Here is an 11,248-nt window from a genome sequence, read left to right as displayed (position 1 = left end):
TAAATGTAATAAAAAAATGACGCGGAGGAAACATCGGTTTTGGCCAGAAACAAATCGAAATTTGTGCATTCCAACGATTTTACTTACAATGAATTTGAAGTTAATGATTTATATAAAGAAATGATTAAATTTTAATTTATTAGTCGATTTACTCCAATAAAATTAGAGGCTGTAGTATGTAGGTACATATGTGAATGGAAAAAATAATGTGCTTAAAAAAAAAACTTGCAGTGCACTCCAAATTATCAAGCTCATTCTTCAACTGAAAAAGTTAAAATAAAAATTTAATTTAATTTTTAAACTTCAATATTACACTTTTTATCACGTGAGCTTAAAAAGGTTCAGCATATATGTATATGTATTTATGAAACACTAACATTCAATATTTCAATATTTTTTCATAAAATTGAAAAAATATTGAATACTAAAAATATATAGCAAAGTTTCCATGGCTTCTACGCTTTTACGCAATCTTTGAAAGATAAAATTGTGGAATCTGTTGGTACATACTTATATTTGTATCGAAAATAATAATAAAAAAATTTGATTTATTTGACGATTTGACCACAATGAAAGTAACCCTAAAGGGTTTCTCAAAATAAATTTCAAATCTATATATTATTCAAAATTACTAATATGTATATATATATATATATATATATATATATATATATATATATATATATATATATATATATATATATATATATATATATATAATATATATATATATATATATATGTATATATGTTTAAAAGATTATTGTGTGATGAGCAACATGGTTTTACACCCTGTCGTTCCACTACTACTAATCTCGCCTGCTTCACACATTTGATCATGTCTAAAGTTGACGTTGGTCAGCAAGTTGATGTAGCCTACTTTGACTTTCGTAAAGCCTTTGATCAAGTCAATAATGACGCTCTTTTGATCAGGTTAGCTGAAGTGGGTTTTTCAACGCGTCTTCTTAAACTCTTTGCTTCTTATCTTAGTGATAGGAAGCAATTTGTTAGATATGGTCTTTATGAATCTCCTTCATTTTTTACTCGATCTGGTGTTACTCAGGGGTCCACTTTAGGCCCATTACTATTTACAATTCTTATTAATAACCTCCCTAGAGTTTTATGTAATGCATCATGTCTCTTGTTTGCTGACGACGTTAAATTATTTTTTGCTGTCAAGGATGAGAGGCAAGCCTCTCTCCTTCAAGCTGATATTAACGCTGTCTTGGAGTTCAGTTCTAGTTTAGGCCTTGAACTTAATTTAAACAAATGTGCAATTATGAGCTATGGACGTGCACATTCACTCTATTGTCACGGATATTCCATTAGATCCGTCTTGTTGAAGCGTGTGGAATCTATTGTCGATTTGGGTATCACTTTTGATCCTCAGCTCACCTTTCACAACCATATCAAAAAAGTCGCTGACGTTTCCTTTCGTCGACTTGGATTTGTTTTGAGATATGCAAGATTATTCTCCAATCCTTTGTCTTCTCGCTTGCTTTTCAATTCGCTTGTGAGAAGTAAGCTAGAGTATAATGCGATTGTGTGGAATCCGCATGAAGCAAATTACTCTCTGATGATTGAGAAAGTGCAAAAAGCATTTCTTCGTTTCCTATATAGGAAAGAATATGGGTATTACCCATATCTCTACCCCACTCCTTTCCTTTTGGGCATGCTTGGGTATAATTCCCTTGAACTTCGGAGAAACTTCTCATTAATTCGTTTCGTTCTCCTGCTCTTACGTGGTAATACGTCATGCCCGTTGTTGCTGGAGCAGTTGGGGCTTTATGTCCCTATTCACTATGTGCGTGGTAGACATCATCATTTGCTGGCTGTACCTCCTGCCCGCACAGTCCTTTTTCGAATGGCTCCTATTCCAAGAGCTATCCGACTTCTTAATGAAATCGTTGCTGCCGAGACTGAATGTGATATTTTCCACCTTAGTGAGCGTAAATTGTCGGAAATTACTCTAACCCATTTATCTGGTAGTCTGCGCTCATCATTGTTTTCATGATTGATTGTGATTTATGAGTGAAATTTTGATTAACTCTCTTCCATTTGGGCCTTACAGGGATGTTTTGTATTTGTAGTTGTTTCTTACATATTTATTGAAACTGGCTGTAGGTGCAAGGCATTCCTTATGCTATATTTTATTTGATATTTTTACTTTATCTGTTATTATAAATGCTATTTTTTATGTATGTATGGATGTATTTATGTTTATGTTTAATTGTTATTTTGTTTTTTTTCTTTTTTGTGTTATATTTTTTGACCATTGTGGCGCTTTAGGAATTCCTGTTATGCCACAATGGTCTGTTTAAAATAAATAAATAAATAAATAAATATGTAAATAAATATATATATATATATATATATATATATATATATATATATATATATATATATATATATATATATATATATATTAAAAATAAAAATATTGATATTGAAAATAAAAATATATATTGGGTATTAAAAATTCAAATTCAAACGTGTATGTACATATAAAATAATCAAATATAAACAATTGAATATTGTTTTCACGTAAAATTTTCATTTAAGTCCGCCATTAGTGCATTCATATGTACATACGTGTATTCGCGTACAGTGGCAGCTCGTGGAATATATGTATATATATATGGGGATGCTGCATGTGACAACACAGTCCCTGTACATCGTTTATTCGTATAAACTGGTGTGGGAAAGGGTGGGGGAGTAATTTCCGCAGTTCCTATGAACCAACCACCCTTATCCGCGCATCCAACGTCGTCGGTCGAAAAAACTTTCGAGATTCGAAAAATAATAAAAAGGTGTGAGTGCAAAAAAAAATTTGCAATACATCCGCGATATTGTGTCGTTTGATTTCGGTGTGGATTTATCGTTGATCAATGCAGAGATTTTTCGTATCGCGGATATCACGTAATTGCGCAACAAATATAAATCGAATGTTCGCGATTGCTTCTTATTTTCGGATTATAAAACTTGGATATACATAAGTACTTTTTAAACACGATTGTAATTTTCATTTGAATTAAAAATAATTGAACTCTGTCCTTTTCATAAAAAAAATATTTTCAAATTTTAATTTTGTTTTTAATAATAAATACATGTAAATATCGGTGGTGTTAAATATATTTAGTGTGATCAGTGGGAAAAGAAAATCTTTTGCTTTGGAGATTTACAAATTGTAAGTTTTTAAATATTGTATTATATTATTGTAAATAGTAAATATTGACTGTAAATAAATGCATTTATAAAGTTGTCTTTATTTTCAGGAAATGGTAAATGACAGCACATCACCAACATACTGAAAAAACGATCATTAGTGTTTTGTTTAAGTAAGTTTTCCTGTTTATTAAAAACTATTTACATATATGTAATAAAAATGAATTTTAAATAGGAATATTAGGTCAACATTTCCAAAAATAGCTTTTTAACAAAAATTAATAGAAAAAAAACTTATCGAATCATTTAGCAATGAATATTTTGTATGATATACATATGTTGTTTTGTTTCTTGTCTTTTCTGTTATATTTTTGACCATTGTGGCGCATTACGAATTCCTGTAATGCTACAAGGGTCCAAACTTTAAATAAATAAATAATAAATAAATAATGTTGGTATCTCCAAGTTAACAATTTAAAAAAAATGATAGATATCCCTGGAAAATTTGAAAAATATTCCACTTCTAAATCTATTGTCTAACTATGCATGTACATATGTATACATTGTTCGTTTTACAAACATACAGTTTTCAATTTACTATCATCAAATTTAGTATATGCACGTACCTACACTACCTGATAGTACTCTAATTTAAACTATATATATATATGTACATATTTATATCACAAAAGTTCCAGTTTTTACTTTGACTCGCCCGAGCAACGACGAGTAATTCTAGTAGTTATTTTTACAATGAAAGTTTATTTATTGTTACGGCAAAGAATTTTAATTTTACAGACATGATTTAAAGGTTATATAATCTGTACACCCCAAGCTTTTATATTTGGGCATATAAAGAAATTCTCCAAAGACTATTCAATACTTTTGCCGAATGCCACTATACATATTAAGTTTATATATGTACCTATTGATAGATCATTCATCGTAGATAGTACATAATTTAGTTATTAAATTATCTTATTTTTTATATTACATTTTTGTGCAATTATCTTATTTTTTTTATTATTATCCAATTAAATTGGCATTAATTTTTTATTCCATTTTTTTACACTGACTGTATTTTACACCACACACACAATTACTTTATTATATTAAAGTACGTATGTATGTACATGCATATATTCTAATACCTGCTCGTGTTTGAAACTTATTTATATTTTCTTTAATGTGTAAATGTTTGAATTCCAGTGGATGATTTGCAACATCCTTCCATAAATGTTCCCAGTTTACACTTAGAGTGACTCACCTGTCTCCAATGCACGCTCGCCTGTTTACTTAGTTACAGGATTAGTTAATTATCTGCCATTGAATAATTCAACCAATTGAATAATTGCACCGTGCAGTAAACGTTGCAATGTAATTAACCGTACTTACTCGCATACATGCATATGTACGTATCTCTCTATATCGCCCACACCTGCTTCCCGCATTTTATTACGCTCTTGCATTGATTTTCTCATATGCTTACGCTCGCGGTGATATTATATTGTCTCAATTTAGCATCCGCTCGGTTCGAGTTGTGCATCCTGTCGGTTTTACGATTCAAGGATACGAACCCCGCGGCCATATCCAGTTATTACAATCACCAGTCGTACAACAAACACTTGTCGATTTATTGAGGCCTATGTTTCCCTTCGGGTGCTCAAATTAATTGTACTAATGTATCGAAACGGCCCAGTTGGGAAATGAGTATCGCTTCCTATTTTTGCACTTATACACTACATATGTACTTGTGTGTGAAACTTGTAAAATATGTACATATGTACATACATCGTTTCATTGTGGTCCGTTCTATTGTACATTGTAGATAAGCGACATGCTAGAAAACTGCACTGTGTACGTTCACAGTCTGATTGAAGTTGTGTGGCATTTTGGTGCGGGGTTGCAATTAGACTGTTACGCACTCACAGTAGGACGACACGCAAAGTGAATTCCGAATGTTTAACGACGTTTTGTCACTGACAATAAGTGCTTTTAGTGAAAAATCTCCAAAGGTTATTAAGGTCGTTTGAAATTCAATAGAATGTGTCACGCTACAAGTTGACTTTTTGTCCGAGATATTTTTATTCTATATGATAAGTACCGGATGTAAAGATGCCTCGAATATATACATATGTAACCTTCAAATATAGGTTACATGAAAAAATCGTTTGCAAGATAATAATTTGTTCATGTTGATTAAATGGCTTTATTTAATCTGACGATGTTGTATGTATGTATGTATGTGGTTCCAGTGGCATGCCGTAATTGGAATAGAGGGACTAGGCCAGTCCCCTAAAATATTTTACCTAATATTTAAAAATATGAACAATTGAATAAAAATAAATTCAAATCGTTTTCTATATTAATATTGGTCTGTAAGATTAGCGAAATTCAGAAACGGGAATCGGCTCTATCCGAGGTAGTGGTAGTGGATTGTTATGGTATGGTACACCGCGTCGTTCGCTTGCACGGGTTGGCCTTTTCAATTCTGTTTCCTTTGCGGTACTGATTTGAATCATTCACATGTTCCTTCACTTATCTGAATTAGCATTTAACATTTTTTTTTGTTTTGGGATACTTTTTCTGTCAAATGATAAAATGAACTAGGCTAGTTTCCTTAAATTCAAAAATATTAATAATGCAATTACAATGAATTCAAATCGTTGTCCATATTCATTAGGGTTAACGAAGTTCAGAAACTGAAATCGGCCCTACTTGAGGTAGTGGCTCAGACTTACCACCACGGAAGTCAGACGAAGAACTCTAGCATGCATTAGAAATCGGCATTTGAACATAAACAATAAATAATTTTAACAAAATTATTTTTCATTAGAAGTTAACTAGTAAAAAGTAAGAAGAGATTAGTAAAAATAAATTCACTTGTGAATACGATCTTACCATACCGCTCCCTCAATTAGGTTTCTTCACCCAATTCTAATAATTGGCAAGACGTCTGTATGACTGATACCTTAAAAGAAAGTGCAATAAAATGGGATGTTTTTAAAAATGTTTAACCTCTTAATGTAAATTTAGTTTTTTTTTAAATACAAAAAAAATCAGTTTTTTCCCACTTGACAAATTTTTGAAAACTTATCGTGACTAATATTTTTTTTTGTTGACACAGATTGTTGTGTTTGTTTTTATTTGATTGAATAAATACTATAAAAACAAAAAAAATAATAATTTACTAACACACCACTTTTAACTAGTATTAGCAATTAACTGCGAGATTTTGGTGTTTTATTATAAAAATCTTTAACGATGAAATTAAAACCCATAAGACTTTGTACCGAGGTATGTGTAGCTCAAAATGTTTTAAATGATATGAGCTATCATCTATTCAAGGCCTTGCACTTCATAACATCCCGTATATTGTTTGTTTTTATTCTCAAATAACGTTTCCATTTTTTGCCCATTTTTAAAGAGAATATTTTTTTTCTTTTTGTGGATGTATCAAAAATTAGTACTATGATATAAAAATTTACTAAATTTTGTATGAAAAATATTCATAACTCACCCTATGTTTTACCTATGCTTGTTTCATATTTAATGTCTTTTTTTTTATTTCGACTTATTCTTTTATATTAGTAAACTATTTTCTGAATTCTACTAATTAGAAATTGCTTCCCAAACCTTCAATTAAATCTTAATATACCCCATCCCACCGCTCCAATAACTTCAGCGTCCAGGAATTCCAATGTTTAGCAACTGATTTGGTACACAACTTCGGTGTAGTGATATCTTGAAAACTCTGAATATTAGAGTCTAAAAGAAATCGTGTGATTTATGTTTGTATTATGCATTGCGGGTCTGAGAGCAACCGGTATTGCGAGAAAGGGATGCCCTCGCGTCACCTCACGCGGATCAATCAGTGACCTATCCCGAAGGGCCATTTGTCAAGCGTCGTTTTGTGGTTGTGTGACGGCGAACGAACCGGGAAGCGAGAGATGTTGGCACCTTTGGATGCGATAAGGTGTCGGTAAGTGGCCAATAAATAACTCCTCGGAGTCTTCTCTAGCGATGGCCATCTGACCGCGGCCCTCTTGCGAAACGCCTCTATGCATACAGAAGCGCCCGAGGATCTAGACATGGACATGGTGCATGGAGAGGGTTATATATGTATGTATATATTTACGTAGTATGTAAGAATGGTGATTTCTTTATATTGTAGATAACACAGTATACAACACACAAAGTGAGTTTTTAATCAAACGTTCCACGTTTCAAACGCGGTCAAATGATGTCGAACTGTTTGTTATCTTTCATCTAATCGTAAGTCTCACGGATATCATTCCGTCTTGGATAGTTCAAAATTTTTGTAAGACATTGCACAAGCTTAATAGATGCACTCGGAGTTTATTCTTAGAGTAGGTTATTTATTTATTTATTTTATTTATTTGGAAAATTTACAGTTTACAGTTTATTAGATTGATAGTAAAAAAAATATAATTATGTTAAGTAAACCATTAATAATTTTCACATATAGGTAAAAAAAGAAAAGCTCAAACATTTAAAATAAGAAACAAAAATGATAATAGAGTAAGATAGTTAAAGAAAACAAAAAAAGAAAAAAAATAGAAATAACAGTATAATAAAAATATCAGAATAATAAGAATAATAATATGATAAAAATTATGAAATAATATAAAAAATATAATATATAACAAAAAACAAAAAGACAAAATAAATACATCAAAATAAAAATTCATAATCATAATCATAAACTTTAATTAAAATTAATCATCGAAAAACAAATTTGCAATAATTACTCTAGCTTGTATAGCATTAATATTAAATAAGTCAAACATAGAAATTGTTAAGATTAGTGTGTTGACGGTGGAGCTTGCACGCCAGATGAATGAGCTTCTTCCATAATTAGAAAAAGTATTAGGTATGTAAAGGAGCTCATTACATCTAGTCATTCTATTTGGTACACGCAATGATAGTCTGCTCAATAATTGAGGACAGTCAATCGAGCCGTTAAGGATGTTCAAAATTGTTGAGATGTCAGCTATCTCCCTTCTTTTGACAAGAGGAAGTAGATGCTGACACCTACAAGCATCTTCATAGGAAGTATAGGTTAATCCAAAACGGCTACTGACGTACCTCAGGAATCTCTTCTGAATGCGCTCCAATCTGTCTCTTGCACCAGAGTAATCTGGGTTCCAAACTTGGGATGCAAACTCAACAATACTTCTTACGTATGCACAATATAGTATTTTGTATGATTTTATAGAAGTAAAGCATTTGGAGGACCGGATGACGAACCCGAGGGCCTTCGACGCTCGAGCTACAACATTGTCAATATGTTTACTAAAGGATAGATCAGAGTTTAAAAAGACTCCCAAATCCCTAATTTCCGATACCCTTGTGAGTCTATGTCCGTTAATTGAATGAGGAAAGTCAACTGGACATAGTTTTCTGGTGAAGGTTATGCAGGAGCATTTTGCTACATTAATTTCCAACTTATTTATGCTGCAATAAGCCTCTAGTCTGAACAAATCATCTTGTAGGGCCAAAGCATCATTTCGGTTGTCTATTCTCTTGAAAATCTTCATATCATCAGCAAATAATAGTACATTTGAATTCTGAAAACATTTTTCAATATCGAAGATGAAAATATTGAATAATAGAGGTCCCAAGAGGGAGCCTTGTGGAACACCAGAAGGAATATTCATCCATTTCGATATAAATCCATTTAATGAGACAGCCTGTGATCGACGCGTAATGTATGAGGTGAACCATCTATAGAGATCACCATGAATACCGATCTGTAAAAGTTTTTCAAGGAGAATATCGTGATCAATCTTGTCAAATGCCTTACTATAATCTGTATATATAGTATCAACCTGAGACCGATCGTTCATGGCATTAGTAACGAAATCATTAAATAGTAGTAAATTTGTTGTAACTGAGCGTCCTTTCTGAAAACCATGTTGTTGCATACTAAGAGATTGCGAGATAGCTGGAAAAAGTTGGTCGTACACTAATTTTTCTAATATCTTAGCAAATATACATAGCTTTGATATAGGCCTGTAATTGGAAATTTCGTTTTTTTTTCCTTTCTTATGTACAGGAGATATGAATGCTGATTTCCAGATACAAGGTACAAGGCCCTCACTAATAGATCTTTTATAGATAATGGTTAGTGGTAAAGTTAGGCTTTCAGCACATTTTGAGATAAAAATTGGAGAAATTAAATCTGGGCCTGCTGTTTTATGAATATCAGTTGATTTCAAAATATTTAATACTTTTTCACTTCGAATTTCAATTGATCCAATTTCAGAGGAAGATGTGACAGAACAGACGTTGGTTGGTAAGGGATAAGAGGAAGTCGATTGATTAGAGACCGGTTTAAGGAACGTCGAGTAAAAGAAGGAAGAAAACAAATTACAAATGTCCACCCCCGTATCAGCAGTAATGTCACCATGATACAGAATATGAAGTAGGACGTTGTTTTTGTTCCTTGATTTAATGTAGGACCAGAATGCTTTGGGATTCAAGGAAATGTCGTTTTCTACTAAAGTCATATAATTTTTGAAACATTCTTTCTCTAAAGTTTTTGCCCGATTGCGTAATAGTACAAAGGTATGATGGTCAGCCAGGTTGTTATAATTTTTGAATTTCTTAAAAAATTTGTACTTTTCCTTCAGGACTTTTTTTAGGGGTGCAGTATACCAAGCGGGAAATTTTCTACTTTGAACATGTTTCTGTGGGATATATTTATCCCTTAAATTATATATAAGATTATAAAATGAATTTACAGCATCATCAAGAGAAACAGTATGTAAATAAGACCAAGAAACAGAGTTTAATTCATTTTGAATCTCGTTATAGTTACCAAGATCAAAAAGGAATCTAGTATAAGGTTTAGATTTAAGTGATCGATAAAAAGTTAGATCAGCAGTAATTAACAGAGATTTATGATAAGGATCCTCAGGAACGAGAGGATCTAAACAGGCATCTACTACCAAATGTTCATTTGATAAAACTAGATCAAGAATACGGCCGAATAAGTTAAGTACTCCATTATATTGTTTAAAATTACAAAAATGTAATGCATCAATAAGAGTCATTTCGGTGCTTCTTAACGAATTGATAGGTATAAGTCCTCCTCTGGAGATATCCTGGGACCATTGGATGTTACTTAGATTGAAATCTCCAACAATTAAAAATCTATCATCCGGGTAGTTAGTTGAAATAGTAGACATGTTTTCAAGAAAATTAGTAAGTTGAGTATTAAAAGAATTACCTATGTTCTCAGAACATAAATACAATACACATATATGAAATTTGAGAAGGTTGCGATGATTAGTGGTGCTGCGTAAAGTGAGAGATATCCAGATATCCTCCGCAGAAGAGTGCCACTCTGGACGTGAAACAACTCCAAGTTCACGCTTAGTTGCCACAAGGCAACCACCACCACGTATTTGGTTTAAGCTAACATAATTACGATCTCTTCGCCACACTATATATCTTTCATCAAAGAATTCCTGATCACTTATAGTGTCCATCAACCAAGTTTCAGTAAGCAAAATAATATCATAATTGGACATGTTTATATTTCGTAAAAAAATATCAGTTTTTGTACGGAGACCACGTACATTTTGATAATATAAATTAATAGAATCCATTAAGTGGTCTCAGAAAAATAATAAAAAGGTACTCACACACATATATATATGTGCATATACAAATGCATATAAACACATACACACATATGTACATACAATTATACACGAAAATACACATGTCAATATGTATGCAAACATAAAAATGAAACGTATTAATAGAGTAGGAAAATAAAGCACATGGAAATAAGGAACATGGAAAGTACACAGAATAAAATATAGCAATGTAATAAAAATAAGATAAATTGTAAAACGTAAATAGAATTGGCAATTGATGAGTACGTAGTGATAGACGTGTAGATATCTAGAAGCATAAATATCAGCAGTTATGTGTATATGAATATAAATATACACATACATACTTGCATCCATAGAAGCGATACGGAATTACCGAGCAAACCATCACTCGTGATACCAATTGAGTTAAAATAAAATTAATAAAGCGAATTA

This window comes from Arctopsyche grandis, chromosome 8, assembly GCF_051622035.1.
Source record: "Arctopsyche grandis isolate Sample6627 chromosome 8, ASM5162203v2, whole genome shotgun sequence".
Lineage (NCBI taxonomy): Eukaryota > Metazoa > Arthropoda > Insecta > Trichoptera > Hydropsychidae > Arctopsyche > Arctopsyche grandis.
This window is presented reverse-complemented; position numbering follows the sequence as displayed.